Source organism: Pseudophryne corroboree, chromosome 6 (genome assembly GCF_028390025.1).
Source record: "Pseudophryne corroboree isolate aPseCor3 chromosome 6, aPseCor3.hap2, whole genome shotgun sequence".
NCBI lineage: Eukaryota > Metazoa > Chordata > Amphibia > Anura > Myobatrachidae > Pseudophryne > Pseudophryne corroboree.
Genome location: NC_086449.1, coordinates 128340385 through 128358526, shown reverse-complemented (window position 1 = coordinate 128358526; position 18142 = coordinate 128340385). Strand labels below are relative to the sequence as shown.

At 39.8% G+C, this 18142-nt stretch overlaps 1 long non-coding RNA gene across 1 annotated transcript in view; it reads right to left on the bottom strand.

Annotated features, from left to right (window-relative positions):
- LOC134935035 (uncharacterized) overlaps nucleotides 1-15904 on the bottom strand; it is a 110408-nt gene extending 94504 nt beyond the window's left edge. The window contains exon 1 of the long non-coding RNA XR_010179854.1: nucleotides 15715-15904. This is a non-coding gene — a long non-coding RNA (uncharacterized LOC134935035). The remainder of the gene's footprint in view (nucleotides 1-15714) is intronic.
- Between the last annotated feature and the right edge of the window lie 2238 nt (nucleotides 15905-18142).

Genomic DNA, 18142 nt, shown 5'->3' with positions numbered 1-18142 from the left:
CACAGCACACAATATATCACTGGCCCACAGTCCTACTGCCATTTCTGAGTGTAGGTGTATTGAAATGGGCCTAAGATCCTTTTATAGGCATCCTAATTCAGGTGCGAGTGATTTTTTATTTGCAACACATGTAAACACGCCTGAAAAAAGCAGGTCTATTTTTTTGCCGCTTTTTTTAACGATTCGCAAATTGAGCACTCAGATCCGCATTTGAGCACTCAGAGACTAACACCCAAATACGAATGAATAGTGAATACCGGTGTTCTATGAAATAACAGCCGCGTTTGACCGATGGTCTATTCATTCGTATTTCGGAACGTTGTCATTCAAACCATTACGAATAGTCCAAACACTGCAGAGATTTGTGGTTAGTGAATTCCCGGATTAGGACTTAGAAAAAAAAACACAAATTGGGCAAACTCGGATTTTTAGTAAATACTGGCCCAGGAATACTAGGAGTATTTTCAAACAATTGAATGTGAAACAAGCATTTGCAGGAGAACCCAGTATGACAGCCACCATACGGTAGCCATGATGGCTATGATAGCATTAGATCTGCATCTAACATCCATCATCAATGCATCTGGTTTTAGACAATTATTTGAGATTATGTGTCTGTACTACAAAATTCCATCTCGGTTCCCGTTTACCAGAACATCAATTTATTGCCTGTACTGGGAGGTTAAAAAGAAACTAGAAAATGCCATTTTACCCACTACCCACAGATATGTTGACAAGTGGTACTGGTCAAATAAAGATTACATGACTCTGACAGCCCACTTGGTGGGTGTATCACCTTAAGCAAAAGCAGTATCTAACACACAATGGCAGCTCACTTACAGGCAGGCTACTCTCTGTATGACTAGCTTCACTAACAGGCATACCAGTGCCAATCTGTTGGATAAACTCAGGGATGTCATAGCAAAATGGTTTACCCGTCTCCTCAGGATTTGTGCAAGTAATACTGTACAAGTGTTAAGAGTGAGTGAATTTGAAAACGTACCATGTTTTGCACACACAATAAACTTGGTGGTTTACAGTTTCCCAAAAAAATGACAAGGGTGTGCAGAATATGCTGTTTGTGGCCCTAAAAATTTCAGGTAACTTTTGTCAGTCAGCAACCGTATGTACTGTAGAAGATTGTAGTGGCTGTAAGAAAAGTTCCATTTGCCTTGACACCAACTGAAGCAAGAGATAGCAACCAGGTGGCATTCCACCCTTAATATGCTTCAGCAACTGGAAGGACAGCAACAAGTCATTCAAGCGTACATAACAGAGCATAAGATAGGGAAAGGGGGGACTTGTAACCTTAATCCAGCACAGTGGAGACTACTTTAAGTTTTGCGCAAGCTACTGATTCCGATAAGTATGTTGGATTTGTGGATCAAGTTCTTTATTCACTTTGGCAGGACACAAGGGTTGTCAACATCTTGACATTGGATCATTACATTTTGGCAACCATGCTAGATCCTAGGTTTTAGTCCTATGCAACATTTTTCTTTCCAAATTACCCAGTTCTTAAGAGATGCAAAGATCTCCTTGTGAGCAAGTGGTCAGCTCGAGTGGCCCATGACATGACAAATGTCTCCAGCTTCAGATTCTTCTGCTCCAACTGCTGCTGCCTTAAAAAAAAATAACCTTTTTCTAAGGGACCCACTGGTGGTGATGATGGTAAAGGAATTGCCCACAATTATTGACCGCTTTACCACTGTGGGGTATATGCAATTGCGGTCGAATTCCCGAAAATGTCGAAAAACGGGACATTTTCGCCCAAAAAAAAAAATTCGACAATGCAATTCAGTACTTTCCGTCAAAAAAAACGGACTTTACAAATTCGACTTTTTGAATTTCGACATTTGTCAAATTCGACATTTCTGCAATGGTACAAATGCGGCAATTCGCCAAAAGTATATTCAATTGAAGTTTGGAAATTCGACAACAGTGCTTTTAGAAAGTAAATTCGTCATTTTCAATCCGCCACACTTTGGTGGCGGAATCTAATAAAAAAATGTTAAAAACATGTTTTTTTTTGTGTGTTTTTTATTGGTAATAGCATATCTATTTATATTAGAAGGGATTAGGTACTTGGTTTGTCTTTTTGGAGGCACAAGTATTATTTATATATTTTTAAAAATATTATTTTTTATTATTATTATTTTTTTAAATGGAATGGTAAAAATCAGAAAAAAAATTGCGTGGGGTCTCCCCTCCAAAGCATAACCAGCCTCGGGCTCTTCGAGCCGGTCCTGGTTCTAAAAATCCGGGGGGGGAAATGACAGGGGATCCCCCGTATTTTTAAAACCAGCACCGGGCTCTGCGCCTGGTGCAAAAAATATGGGGGACAAAAAGAGTAGGGGTCCCCCGTATTTTTTACACCAGCATCGGGCTCCACTAGCTGGACAGATAATGCCACAGCCGGTGGCACTTTTATACAGCGCCCTGCGGCCGTGGCATTAAATATCCAACTAGTCACCCCTGGCCAGGGTACTCTGGGGGAGTGGGGACCCCTTCAATCAAGGGGTCCCCCCCAGCCACCCAAGGGCCAGGGGTGAAGCCCGAGGCTGTCCCCCCCATCCAAGGGCTGCGGATGGGGGGCTGATAGCCTTGACAAAAATGAAAGAATATTGTTTTTTCCAGTAGTACTACAAGTCCCAGCAAGCCTCCCCCGCAAGCTGGTACTTGGAGAACCACAAGTACCAGCATGCGGTAGAAAAACAGACCCGCTGGTACCTGTAGTTCTACTGGAAAATAAATACCCAAATAAAAACAGGAGACATACACCGTGAAAGTAAAAGTTTATTTCACACCTGCCGACACACACATACTTACCTATGTTGACCCGCCGACTGCCAAGCCCCCCTCGTCACTGAAGAATCTGGGGTACCTGTGAAAAAATTATACTCACCTGATCCAGTGTCCAGATTATAATCCACGTACTTGGCAAAAAAAAAAAAAAAATGAACACCCGGACCAGGCGGACTGAAAGGGGTCAAATGTTTACACATGGGACCCCTTTCCCCGAATACAGAGACCCCCCCGTGACTCCTGTCACAGAAAGGTCTCTTCAGCCAATCAGGAAGCGCCACTTCGTGGCACTCTCCTGATTGGCTGTATGCGCGTCTGAGCTCAGACAGCGCATCGCACAGCTCCCTTCATTAGTTTTTATGGTGGGAACTTTGCGGTCAACGGTGGGGAAGTTTTCTACGGCTCTTTCAATGGTGACAGCATCATATGCAGTGACAGTAGACATCTGTCACTGCATATGATTGGCAGGTCCTTTATTCCGGACCAGATGTCAGCACTTGCTCCTGACTGCCCTGCATCACCGCCAGCAGGTGGGCTAGGAAATGTTATCCTTTTCCTCGCAGTCCCAGTTGTGGAAGAAAATGAAGGAGGAGCTGTTGATGGGTCACGTTCTGCTTGAGTTGACAATTTTATCACCAGCAGGTCTTTGCACCTCTGCAGACTTGTGTCTGCTGGAAAGAGAGATACAATGTAGGCTATAAACCTAGGATTGAGCACAGTGGCCAAAATGTAGTGCTCTGATTCCAACAGATTGACCACCTTTGATTCCTGGCAAAGCAAATGAAGGGCTCCATCCACAAGTCCCACATACTTAGTGGAATCGCTCCATCTTAGCTACTCCTTCAATTTCTCCAGCTGCTTCTGCAAAAGCCTGATGAGGGGAATGACCTGACTCAAGCTGGCAATGTCTGAACTGACTTCACGTGTGGCAAGTTCGAAGAGTTGGAGAACCTTGCGCAACACGTAAATCAATCTCCACTGCACTTGAGTCAGGTGCATCCCCCCTCCTTTGCCTATATTGTAGGTGGATGCATAGGCTTCCCCATCCTCTGAAGCATATAGAGTGTTGAATTCCACCTCATTACCACCTCTTTCTTCAGGTGATGGCAGGGCAGGTTCAGGAGTGTTTGCTGGTGCTCCTGTCTTCGGCACGCAGTGGCTGAATGCCGAAAGTGGCCCGCAATTTTTCGGGCCACCGACACCATCTACTGCACAGCCCTGTCATTTTTTTTTTTAAATTCTGCATCACCAAATGAATTGTATGTGCAAAACATGAGACTTGCTGGAATTTGCCCAGATGTAATGCACGCACAATATTAGTGGCGTTGCCCGATATCACAAATCCCCAGGAGAGTCTAAGTGGGGTAAGCCATTGTGTGATGTCCCTCAGTTTCCGAAAGGAGGTTGTCAGCGGTGTGCCTCTAATGGAATCTGGTGATACACTACAAAGCACAGGACAGCACCCCTTTATTATTACAGCACACAGAACAGTGGTCCTTTATTTTCACAGCGGCCCTGTATTCTTACAGCATACAGGAGCAGTGTGCTATTAATTTTTAACTGCACCCAAACTTTTGTAGCAGACAGGGCCAGTTTAATGTTATTAAGACATCACCAGCACCCCTTTATTTCACAGCATACAGGAGCAGTGTGCTTTAATTTGTAAGAACTGCACCCCTGAATTTTTATAGCAGACAGCACTAGTGTAATGTTATTAAGACATCAGCACCCCTATGTTTCACAGCATACAGGAACAGTGTACTTTTAATTTTTAACTGCACCCAAAACTTTTATAGCAGACGACACCAGGGTAATGTTATTAAGACATCAACACCCCTATATTTCACAGTATTCAGGAACAGTGTGCTTTTAATTTTTAACTGCACCCAAACTTTTATAGCAGACAAAGCCAGTGTAATATTATTAAGAAATCAGCACTCATATATTTCACAGTATACAGGAGCAGTGTGCATTTAATTTGTAAGAAATTCACCCACATTTTTATAGCAGACAGGGCCAGTGTAATAAGTGAAAAAGGAGAAGGATATCTTGCGCCTTGGTAGCAGCTTTGTACTATACTCTCAAGAGCACCACTTTTTGACAAATACACATATACAAAAATAGCAGAGTAGTCCACAAGCGCTACTAAATAAGCAACAGTCTCTCAATGATTTCCTCCCAGGATGATGGTTATGTCTGGGTATGAAAATCTCCAATATTCAGGAATTTTCTTCCTCCACACTAAGGTTCACACCTCTAAACTGACCTCCGTTCAGTATGGGATGTACATCAAAAGGTATCTTTAGGATTTTCTTTCACACCATTACATGTTACATCAACTGGACACCATCCCGTCCCTCATAGGAGACACTCACCTCTGATCAATTCCCTATGTTCCTTGAAAGGTTTCTTTCCCACCACCCTGGTCTCGTCCAGATTTCCAGTGACAACCGTGATGACGAATATTGTAGTAAACAAGATAGGGAGTAGAAACAGGTACCAACGTGTTTCGGATTTGCAATTCTTCCTCAGGGCATATCTGAGGAAGGATTGCAAATCCGAAACGTGTATGATTTGTCCCTGAAGACGGGGCGCAGTCCCCAAAATGGCGTAGGACCGTATTAAAGACTCTTAAACTTCAATATCAAGTCTGCTGAGTGCCGCTGATTCCTCCGTCAATATACTGGATTTTGCCACAGATCCTTAGAGGGCACCGCAGCAAGTATTACATTATCCCCACTTTGAGTGCCGAACCGTAACTGCTACATACACATATATATATATATATATATATATATATATATATATATATATATATATACATACATACATACATACATATATATATATACATACATATACATATATATATATATACACATATACATATATACACACATATATATATATATATATATATATATATATACATATATATATACACACATATACATATATATATACATACATATATATATATATATATTTATTTCCTAACAAATTGTAATAGCAGGAATGTGTGTGTGTATATATATATATATATATATATATATATATATATATATATATATATATATATATATGTATATCTTGAGGATGGAAATGGATAATCAGATCATGTGTGGGATCATATTGTTCCAGGTCACATAAACAGTAATCTGGTGGGTATAAGAATATTGTCACATATTGCAACAATAAGTTATTAATAATACCAGATCTATGTATGATTAATGTGATGGGTTTAACTGGTCATAGGGCGGGATCTCAGATGCAAACAACAGAAATCATATCTGAAGTCTTAGCCATCGCCCACCGCTTGAGCTGACCAATGATCCCTAGTGCACAGGATATGTCCCACCCCCGGACCAATGGAAGAAGAGCATACATTTCCCATTGTATTGTATTTTGGACCATTATATAAAAACAAGGCCTCCTGGCCGGTCTCAGGTTAATTCTCTGAAGGTCATCTAGCCAGATTGACTGAGGACCGGATCTGGGTGGCGCATGCGAAACCAAATGTATGTAACATTGTATTGTAGCCTCTTTTCTCTCATTGTAATTGTATATTTGTTGTAACCCCCTTTTATTAATTATATGTTGGCGGGTCGGATCTCAACTTCTTAAATACAATTGGTGTCATGTCTCTTTCCCTGCTACGGTTATAAGTGTATTTCAGCCACACGTGAAGCTGCATTGTGCTCTCAGCGTGTCGGTGTGTGTATGCACTGCGTGTACTTTATACATCCATTGCGGCGTGTGTACGCAAAGTGGATACAAAGTGGTACGCTAACTGAGTAAAAAGTATGTAGGGTAAGGATTGAATACAGCGGCCACAGCGGCTTGATTTTAAAGTGTATTGAGTGTATTTTAAAGTATTGCTTTTAGTCCTGTAAGTAAATCATAATTTACAATTGGGGACTCGATCCGGTTTTTCACACGCTCATAGGCTAGCAGATCATAGCAGACTTAAATCTATCAGCAAAGGGTGGAAATAGATCTATAAGTTAAACCTTTTCCTGGTTGCTTGGATATTTTAAAACTCTATTTTGTGCTGTTAGATTGCGTCTGCTCTGTCTGGTCTGCAGAGGTGCTGAAAGAACCCGGAGGTAAACAGGAAAAAAGCTATTTAAAAATCTGTATAATTTTTTTGGCGGCCGAAAGCGTGCATAAAGCGTACCAATATTTTGCATACTCCCCCCACATAGTGTTGCCATAGGTTATTAAACATTTTAGACCTGTGTGAAATCGGATACATTTGTTTGCTATATAGATAAATTTGAAATAAGTGTATTAAGGGAGTAATTATAAAGACAGAAAACACAGTTCTGGCCTGGTTGCAAAGGTTTATACAGAACAAGTGTGGGTTGTGTTTGTGAGTGATTATAGTTTGTATTGCTCACATTTATAGAGATTGTGTGATTTATTGAATTATGGACGTACATTTGTACACATGGCATGGACAAAGTATAGGGTTGCACACACGGCGTAAAAGGCATGCACGGTAGCGTGTGTACGCAAGGTTGCATAGGAGTATGGACGCTAAGTACAAATCACACAATTTTGTTCAATTAAAAGGCGGGGTAGTATACATTTTATACAATAGCACATAACTATCCGATTTCAAAAACAGGTTACCTTAAAGATTTAGTTTAAAACTGTAAGTACCTCTGGGGTAAAGTAACCAAACTAATGGAGTGGAAATTTTCTGTACAGAAAAGAAAAACAAGGTGTCTTTGAGTGAGTGAAAGCGGAGTGAGTGGAGTTGAACCCTGGAAATTCGGGCCCCGTGGGTACACCAAGTAAGTGGAGGCTTGGTGGCGTGAGGCGGCTGACTTACGTTAATACAGATAGAGATTACATGCAAATCGTGAGGAGATTTGCAGAGGAGCGTGATATAGAATTTTGCATTGTGAAGTTTAGAAATTGTGAATTGAAGTTAAAGGTTTTGTATTAAGCTCCGGCTGAGCAGCGCAGCTTGTATATTCGACTCCAGTGATCCTATTGTGGATAGGTAACAAGTACCTATACGCTGTGCGATTGGACTACATGTTTGTGGGTGCGATACGTAGTGCAACTTGATACCCCTGTATGAGCTTTGCGTAAAATCGCGGTATCATTAGCGCTGTGTAGAGCAAATGCAAGCGTGATTTGTGTACATCAAAAAGGGAAGTTTTCGTTGGTCTCTCTCAGGAAAATCTTCAACGGTAGATATTCACTGGAAAAGGTAAGTTACTCCTAAAACTTCCAGTGAATAGAAGCCAGTTAGGGACTCACTGGGTACGCGGTGGTCACTATTGGAGTGAGGCGTGGTACATCAGCGGAGAAGGAGCGAGTGAAAGCGTTAGATATCTTTCCCCATCTATTGTGTTGTGCATTTGGGTGATTGCATTTACAGGCAAAAAGTCCGCAATGGGATCCAATTGCACAAGCAGTGGACGTTTGGTAGCTAGGGTTCAGGCTGGAGAATTGCGGCCCAGGGGGTCAGCAAGGTTTATTATGTGTGAGAAATATGGTTCACACATGGAGGTTTTTTGCAATGAATGGGTACGTATGACTGCTAAAGATAGGGCATCATTCCCTGGTGTGGGTAGCTTTGAATCAGAGGTACTGCAGAACATAAGGATTAAAATATGTCTGATTGAATCTAGAAAACAAAGGATCAGACATACTGATTGTTTAAACCTATGGCAGCAAGAGGGGGAGATGCAGAAGAAACTAGCTTGCACAGCAGGTTTCAAACCTAGCGGGAAAGCGATTACGAGCACACCACTACCGACACAAGTCGAAGGGGAGGAAATGGTTACAATCAATAGTACATCTGTAACTGATAGTAGAACGCAGAAGCAATGTGTTAACCCTAACCCGTGCAAGTTGTATCCTGTTTTGTAATCTTTCCAAGGTTATAGGTCACAGGAAGATGAAGGATCCAGCCTAATCTCAGCCCTCATTCAGGCAGTCACCTTACAGGAAACTCAGGTGGGCCAGGCCCAACCAGTAAGAGCAGTAACAGTGTCTCCCACTGAAAGGACTGGTGAGATCACAGACATCGGTAAGTGTGAGACTGTTCATTACACAGAGACAGTAACACCTCACAGTGAGCAGATTAGGAATGGAATGGTAGGATTACATCCTGTCTTGGAAATAGTAACTCCCAATGGGAGAACCGATAGTCAGGGAATAATCCTCACCAGGAATAATGCAATGTATTGCCCATGGCCCAGATCAGAGCTGCGGTTAATCATTTCAGAATTCCCCGATCCCCAGAAGCATTTAGCCAGATGTCAGAAGTATATCAGGGATCTGGGTAATACCCATGAACCGGCAAACAAAGATTGGTGGATATTCTTGAAAGCATTTAAATGATATTGTGAGGGCTGCGCTAACACCTTATGTTCAAAGAAGCTGCTATGGAGGATAAGGGATTCCACTAGCCCTATTTGAGAGTGTGTATGTTTGGTACTCCCAGCGCTGTACTTTAAACAAAGGACAATTGTACACAGAAAGAGATAAAGTTTAAAAGAGTTTATTTTCTTATAAAAAAGGTATATATGTGTACAGGGCCGGTGCAAGGTTTCTTGGCACCCTAGGCAAAACTTCTGCCTTCTGCCCCCCAACAACACCAATTACCCACTTTCCCAGTCAATAAGGTGAAAGTGCATAGACGGCTTCTTATATGTTTCCCAGCCGTCTAACTGCATTGAGTACAACAAGAATGTCTCTCTCAGAGACATCCTTATTTGATGGGCACACTCAGTGGCTCTCCCTTCCCAGATTATGGCACTCTACCCAGTTTAAATTTTAACCAAGGTTAGCTTCAGGCGCAAACGGGCTGTTGTTCTAATTAAGCTGCCGCTATAGTTACAAGATTAGTCAATCCTGTGAATAAACAACAAAAACCATATAGATGATAGCGGCGCTAATAGTAGGCAATTAGATCAATATAAATATATACCACAAATAGATGGATGGAATGAAGGGTGAATTTTCTTTAAAAATTTAATAAGAACAATTCATTACAAACAGTGAAGAATAAAAAAGTTAAAATACCAAGAATCACCAATAGTGCTGCTAGATTTAGTGGTGTCTGTTCCTTTAAATGTATGGACTGCAGATAGGTGTACGGAATAGGCACTAGGAACTGATGGCACAGTCCTTGTAGACAATATAGTATGTATGTATGTATGTATGTATGTATGTATGTATGTATGTATGTATGTATGTATGTATATATATATATATATATATATATATATATATATATATATATGTTTATATTGATCTAATTGCCTACTATTAGCGCCGCTATCATCTATATGGTTTTTGTCACTCTACCCAGTTGCCTATCTCTTTCTATTTCATTCTGTCTATACTGTACTTACATATCCATACACTGCCTATTTCATATATACATTCATACATACTCTGTCTCGCTCATATTCCTTCACATCTATATACTTTTTCTGTCTCTCTCATTCTCGCTTTCTTTTACACACATACTATCTCCCTTTATTTCTGCCACACACCTCTATCTCTTATACATACATATATACATCCATACACTGCCTCTCTCATATATATAGTCATACATACACTACCTCTCATATATACATTCATACATACACACTGCCTCTCATATATACATTCATTCATACACTGCCTCTCCCATATGTATGTACGTACATACACTGCCTCCTCTCATATATACATTCATACATACACTGCCTCTCACATACATACAAACATACATACATACCCTGCCTCTCATATATACATTCATACATACACTGCCTCTCATATATACATTCATACATACACTGCCTCTCATATACATACATACCCTGCCTCTCTCATATATACATACATACATACCCTGCCTCTCTCATATATACATTCATACATACACTGCCTCTCTCATTCGTACGTACGTACGTACGTACACTGCCTCTCTCATATATACATTCATAAATACACTGCCTCTCTCGTATATACATTTATGCATACACTGCCTCTCATATGCATACATATATACAATACCTCTCATATACATACATATATACACTGCCTCTCTCGTTCGTACGTGCATACGTACGTACGTTTGTACGTACGTAGCCTCTTTCATCCATCCACTATCTCTCTCATATATACATTGCCTCTCACATATGTACATCCATATACTGCCTCTTTATATATACATACATACATACATACATACATACATACATACATACACACACACACACACACACACACACACACAACATTGCACTTCCTTGTATATTGTATACATACATGTGCGGCCTCTCTCATTCATACATACATATATGGCCATTCTCATACATACATAAATATACGGTCTCTCTCATACATACATACATACACGGCCTCTCTCATACATACATACATACATACATACATATACGGCCTCTCATACATACATACATACATATACGGCCTCTCTCATACATAAATACATACATACATATACGGCCTCTCTCATACATACATACATACATACATACATGGCCTCTCTCATATATACATATACGGCCTCTCTCATACATACATATATGGCCTCTCTCATACATACATACATATACGGCCTCTCTCATACATACATATACTAGAGATGAGCGGATTCGGTTTTACTCGGTTCTCAAAACGGCATCCGATTGGCTATCCAAAACACGTGACATCAGTGAGCCAATAAAATGCCGTTTTGAGAACCGAGTAAAACCGAGTAAAACCGTATCCGCTCATCTCTAACATATACGGCCTCTCTCATACATACATATACGGCCTCTCTCATACATACATATATGGCCTCTCTCATACATACATAAATATACGGCCTCTCTCATACATACATACATACATACACGGCCTCTCTCATACATACACATACATACATACATATACGGCCTCTCTCATACATACATACATACATATACGGCCTCTCTCATACATACATACATACATATACGGCCTCTCATACATACATATACGGCCTCTCTCATACATACATAAATATACGGCCTCTCTCATACATACATAAATATACGGCCTCTCTCATACATACATAAATATACGGCCTCTCTCATACATACATATACGGCCTCTCTCATACATACATAAATATACGGCCTCTCTCATACATACATAAATATACGGCCTCTCTCATACATACATATACGGCCTCTCTCATACATACATATATGGCCTCTCTCATACATACATAAATATACGGCCTCTCTCATACATACATACATACATACACGGCCTCTCTCATACATACACATACATACATACATATACGGCCTCTCTCATACATACATACATACATATACGGCCTCTCTCATACATACATACATACATATACGGCCTCTCATACATACATATACGGCCTCTCTCATACATACATAAATATACGGCCTCTCTCATACATACATAAATATACGGCCTCTCTCATACATACATAAATATACGGCCTCTCTCATACATACATATACGGCCTCTCTCATACATACATAAATATACGGCCTCTCTCATACATACATAAATATACGGCCTCTCTCATACATACATAAATATACGGCCTCTCTCATACATACATATACGGCCTCTCTCGTACATACATAAATATACGGCCTCTCTCATACATACATATACGGCCTCTCTCATACATACATAAATATACGGCCTCTCTCATACATACATAAATATACGGCCTCTCTCACACATACATAAATATACGGCCTCTCTCATACATACATAAATATACGGCCTCTCTCATACATACATACATATACGGCCTCTCTCATACATACATACATATACGGCCTCTCTCATACATACATACATATACGGCCTCTCTCATACATACATAAATATACGGCCTCTCTCATACATACATAAATATACGGCCTCTCTCATACATACATATACGGCCTCTCTCGTACATACATAAATATACGGCCTCTCTCATACATACATATACGGCCTCTCTCATACATACATACATACATATACGGCATCTCATACATACATACATATACGGCCTCTCATACATACATACATACATATATGGCCTCTCATACATAAATACATATATGGCCTCTCTCATACATACATACATATACAGCCTCTCTCATACATACATATACAGCTTCTCTCATACATACATACATACATATACAACTTCTCTCATACATACATATACGGCCTCTCTCATACATACATATACGGCCTCTCTCATACATACATACATACATACATACATAAATATACGGCCTCTCTCGTTCGTACGTACGTACGTACGTACGTACGTACATATACGGCCTCTCATACATACATACATACATATACTGCCTCTCATACATGCATGCATACATACATACATATACGGCCTCTCATACATAAATACATATATGGCCTCTCTCATACATACACACATAGATACATATACAGCCTCTCTCATACATACATACATATACAGCTTCTCTCATACATACATACATATACGGCCTCTCTCATACATACATATACGGCCTCTCTCATACATACATAAATATACAGCCTCTCATACATACATATACGGCCTCTCTCACACATACATACATAAATATACGGCCTCTCATACATACATAAATATACGGCCTCTCTCATACATACATACATACATACATACATATACAGCCTCTCATACATACATACATATATGGCCTCTCTCATACATACATAGCCTCTCTCATACATACATATACAGCTTCTCTCATACATACATACATATACAACTTCTCTCATACATACATATACGGCCTCTCTCATACATACATACATACATACATACATACATACATAAATATACGGCCTCTCTCGTACGTACGTACGTACGTACGTACGTACATATACGGCCTCTCATACATACATACATACATATACGGCCTCTCATACATGCATGCATACATACATACATATACGGCCTCTCATACATAAATACATATATGGCCTCTCTCATACATACATAGATACATATACAGCCTCTCTCATACATACATACATACATACATATACAGCTTCTCTCATACATACATACATACATATACGGCCTCTCTCATACATACATATACGGCCTCTCTCATACATACATACATACATAAATATACGGCCTCTCATACATACATATACGGCCTCTCATACATACATACATACATATACAGCCTCTCATACATAAATACATATATGGCCTCTCTCATACATACATATATAGCCTCTCTCATACATACATACATACATATACAGCTTCTCTCATACATACATACATACATATACAACTTCTCTCATACATACATACATATACGGCCTCTCTCATACATACATATACGGCCTCTCTCATACATACATAAATATACGGCCTCTCACATACATACATACATACATATAGGGCCTCACATACATACATACATACATATACGGCCTCACATACATACATATACGGCCTCACATACATACATACATACATACATACATATACGGCCTCTCATACATAAATACATATATGGCCTCTCATACATACACACATACATATACAGCCTCTCTCATACATACATACATACATACATACATATACGGCCTCTCTCATACATACATATACGGCCTCTCTCATACATACATAAATATACGGCCTCTCTCATACATACATATACAGCCTCTCTCATACATACATACATACATACATACATATACAGCCTCTCTCATACATAGCCTCTCAAACATACATCCATACACATATATATCCATACCCTACCTCTCTCATACATAAATACACTGACTGCCTCCATAGTCCATACATATATGTAGCCAGTGCACACTGTGACCACTACCACGTTCTCGGGGAGTGACTCCTCCAGGCAGCCCTACTCCATATGCCGCATCACCACAAAGTAATCTTACCGCTGGCTGGGTTGGCGTGGGGGGTTACTGCTCCTTGTAGCTGCCAATGTCTACCGGCTCATGGTCCCGCCAGCCAGTTTGGCGCTACTGCTGCTGGCGGGGAGGTACTGCTCCCCGTTGCTGTCACTGGCTCCGGAGCGCTGCTGGCGGTGTTAACGTGCCGCTGGTGAGGAGCGGGCACCTACTGCCTCTGATTGCACGTGTGCTTGTTCTCAATCACCTCCCCCCCTGGAAATATTAAGTAAAAAATTAACAGTGCTTTGGGTTGCTGGGGGAAATGTGGTGGCCGCTGCTGTCACCGGCATCAGGTACAGTAAGTGAAAGATGTTAAAGAAACATCTTTCATTTTAATGTTGGGCTAAATAAGAGGCGCCCTCCAGCGGCTGCCGCCCTAGCCAGCTGCCTAAAGCTGCCTAGTGGTAGCGCCGGCCCTGTATGTGTATATATGTCACTGTAACCTACAGATAACCGTAACAGAATAATTTGTGTATTGTACGTACAAAGAATAAAGAATAAAAAATTATAGAATATATACTCTCAATAAAAATAATGTATGCTTATACTGGAAAAAAGAATTTCAGAAAATATACATTCCTAATACACAGAAAAGATAAACAACATATAAAGGAAGAAAAAAGATTGGAAAAAGAGTGTTAAAAAAATATATAGAAAAAAGTTTTTTATAAAGACAAGTGCAGTAGAAACGCAAATGCGTTTTACTCTACTGACTGGTGCAGAGAGAATGCTGGAAACTTTGTCTCCCTTTCATAATGAAAAAGAAAGTCCTGTTTGTAAATGTATCAGATTCTGAAAATAAAGTATTTTCGTTTTGTTATAAGGGAAAAGGTCTCTTTGTCAGATGTATCAGATTCTTGATACAAAGTATTATATCTCCAGCCAGGGTGTGCAGCAGTGTAAGGCAGTAGTAGTCGATAAAGGTGATCTCCACAGTGCACTCACCGCTATTAGTGACCTGCTGGAAGGCCGCTGATGGTGTCTCTTATTGGAGGTTGGAAGCGGGTGTCTGCCGGCAGACAAATGAACTGAGCGACGGTGGTCAGCGTTTTGAAGCGTATATCCCAGTCCGTGGCTCGGCGATCTACGCGTTTCGCCTGTATACAACAGGCTTCGTCAGGATGCCAGATCGTCCATTTCCCCGTCTTCTTATTCCTGTCCTGTGCCCTTACTTGCGGTTCTAAATTCTACATCACTTCCGCCCTTAATGCGCGCTGCATCTGTGATATCCTTAAAAGACTTCCCTGTTTGCACCATATTACGGGGCAAATCTATATATTATAATGCAACTCTGTGTCATAGTAGAACTTGTCCTTTATATCTAAAGTGATTGCGCTCCGTGTTGTTAAGAAAAAATAAATAATTAAATAAAAAGCTGAATAAAAAACTGAATAAACTGATTCTTTTCCCATGGTCCGTTTCCATGGATATACTGAGCCTAGATGTGGACAGAAGACGTATAATAGAGAGGTATACAGAAAGAAAAGAAAAATAGAAAGAGGAAACACATTTAATACTATTCAAGAGTACATATACAGAGAGGAAGAGATATAGGTAAAGAAATGGTGGATAAAACAATAGATAAATACACACATATGCGTGTGTGAATGGTATATATAGAATTTTAAACAGTATTATAATATAGTTATTATATAAAAAAACTATAAATAATAAATGATATAATCATTCAATAGTTAAATGAATAGTTCAATAGTCAATTTGTAATTTACCAGACCCTCCAACATGACCCGCCCCACTAGGTACAAAATGCTCTGTTTCTGGACTTCCCTCTTAATTTATGATTTCCAGCACCTGTGTTGAACTAGTTAAATGATAAGAAAGCTGTTTCTACTCAGGTGATGGCAATAATAAATTAAGATGGAAGTCCAGAAACTGAGCATTTTGTACCTAGTGGGGCGGGTCATGTTGGAGGGTATGATTTACACCCATATGAGTAGTGTACACACATCTATATGTAGTAATGCGTCACTTCATGCATAAATCTAAAGGGAGGTTCTATACTCATTGCGTGGATGTTAAATGTATTCCTAATACATTTGACATAATAGTTTTATGCAAGGGTGACTGTCAATCCCTAAATCTCTATGTGTATATACAATTCCATTTATGTACGTATATTAGCATACACGAATACAAAACGGCCTATACACATATATAGCCGGCAGACACCCGCTTCCAACCTCCAACAAGAGACACCATCAGCGGCCTTCCAGCGGGACTCTAATAGCGGTGAGTGCACTGTGGAGATCACCTTTATCGACTACTACTGCCTTACACTGCTGCACACCCTGGCTGGAGATATAATACTTTGTATCTAGAATCTGATACATCTGACAAAGAGACCTTTTCCCTTATAACAAAACGGAAAGACTTTATTTTCAGAATCTGATACATTTACAAACAGGACTTTCTTTTTCATTATAAAAGGGAGACAAAGTTTCCAGGCATTCTCTCTGCACCAGTCAGTAGAGTAAAACGCATTTGCGTTTCTACTGCACTTGTCTTTATAAAAAACTTTTTTCTATATATTTTTTAACACTCTTTTTCCAATCTTTTTTCTTCCTTTATATGTTGTTTATCTTTTTTATCTTTTCTGTGTTGTATACCGGTATTAGGAATGTATATTTTCTGAAATTATTTTTTCCAGTATAAGCATACATTAATTATATTGAGAGTATATACTCTATAATTTTTTATTCTTTATTCTTTGTACGTACAATACACAAATTACTCTGTTATGGTTATCTGTAGGTTACAGTGACATATATACACATATATACCTTTTTTATAAGAAAATAAACTCTTTTAAACTTTATCTCTTTCTGTGTACAATTGTCCTTTGTTTAAAGTACAGCGCTGGGAGTACCAAACATACACATTCTTGAAATCATGCCTACCCCCTAATACTGACACCCAAAAATGTATTACAGATTGTAAATTAGAGTCGGATAGTCCTATGACTGACTAAAACAATCAGGAGAACGTGGAACGAATTAACATACAACCAGGATTGTATTTCCCCACTGCTGTTAAGTGGAGCAAAATTTTCTCCATAAGACAGAAGGACAGTGAAATGACATCTGAATATTTCCATAGGGCATTTCAAATAATGGCTAGATAGACTGGGGTATCGGATATAGGCAACGATGAGAATTACAGGGAGGTGGCTGTCTCTGTGCTAATGGACGGGCTCAATAAGGCATTGAGGGTCAGGGTGTAGACTTCTTTGCCAAATTGCAAAGGGGTCACAGTAGCTAATCTTAGAGAGTGTGCTATTGAACATCACAAGAATATTGTTAGGCGCAGAGAACAACAGGAGGAGAGGCTGAGGACTGAAAATACAAAGGCTCTT